A 1,108-nucleotide genomic window follows, 5' to 3' on the forward strand; every position below is an offset into this window, starting at 1 on the left:
ACAAGTTTTGAAACGGTGGAAGAAAGGATAAGTGAAATTGAAGACAAACACTTGGACACAACTCTGAGGAAAACTCAGAAAAAAGAACAAAGTAAAATGAAGAGACCCTGAGAGTTATGTGGAATTCAATCAAAAGCAAACATCTGCAAGTGATTGGAGTTCCAGAACAGAGGGAGAAAACAGAAATCACAGAGAGTATCCTTGAAGAACTGCTGACAGAAAACTTCCCTGATATCATGAAAGATAAAAGCTGGCCATCGAAGAAGCTCAACAAACCCCATATAAGTTAGACCCCAAAAGAAAATCACCAAGGCATATCATAATCATACTTGCCAAAACCAAATGCAAGCAAAGAATCCTGAGAGGAGCTAGAGAAAAACAAAAAGTCACATACAGGGGAGAAACAATAAGACTAAGCTCGGACTGTTCAGCAGAAACCATGCAGGCAAGAAGGCAATGAGATGACAAATATAAAATCTTGAAAGAAAAAAATTGCCAGCCAACTATAATATATCCTGCAAAACTCTCCTTAAAATATGATGGTGAAATTAAGACATTTCCAGATAAACAGAAATTAAGGGAATATGTAAAAACCAAACTAAACTTACAGGAATTATTAAAGGAAGTCCTTTGATCTGAGAACAAACAACTTCAGCTCACTGGCTAAATCTAGGACCCAGGATTGTACCAGCCAGATACCAGGCTAGGAAATGAACTCTCAAGGACTAGCCAAAACCAAAAGAAATACAGCAGGGAATCAGAGAAGTTCATCTGTAAATGACAACAACATCAGAACAATAAAAGAGGGAATAAACGGTGTAGGTGTAGAACCTTCTAATGGAGAGAAAGGCAAGGCAATATCAAGTAATAATAGACAGCTTCAAACTTAGAAAGATAAGGGTAAATTTCACGGTCACTACAAAGAAAGCTAACAAAACTAATCATCAAAATAAAGAGGAAAAACATAAAGTCTCAGTAAAAACAAAACCTACAAAAACAAAAGAAATGAAAAAAAATCTGCAAACAAAAGGAATTCAGCACATGACAGTAGGAGGAACAAAGAAAACATTACCACCACAAAAAAACACTACAAAATGACAGCAATAAA

The sequence above is a fragment of the Trichechus manatus genome, unplaced genomic scaffold, assembly GCF_000243295.1.
Source record: "Trichechus manatus latirostris isolate Lorelei unplaced genomic scaffold, TriManLat1.0 scaffold00369, whole genome shotgun sequence".
NCBI classification, from domain to species: Eukaryota; Metazoa; Chordata; class Mammalia; order Sirenia; family Trichechidae; genus Trichechus; species Trichechus manatus.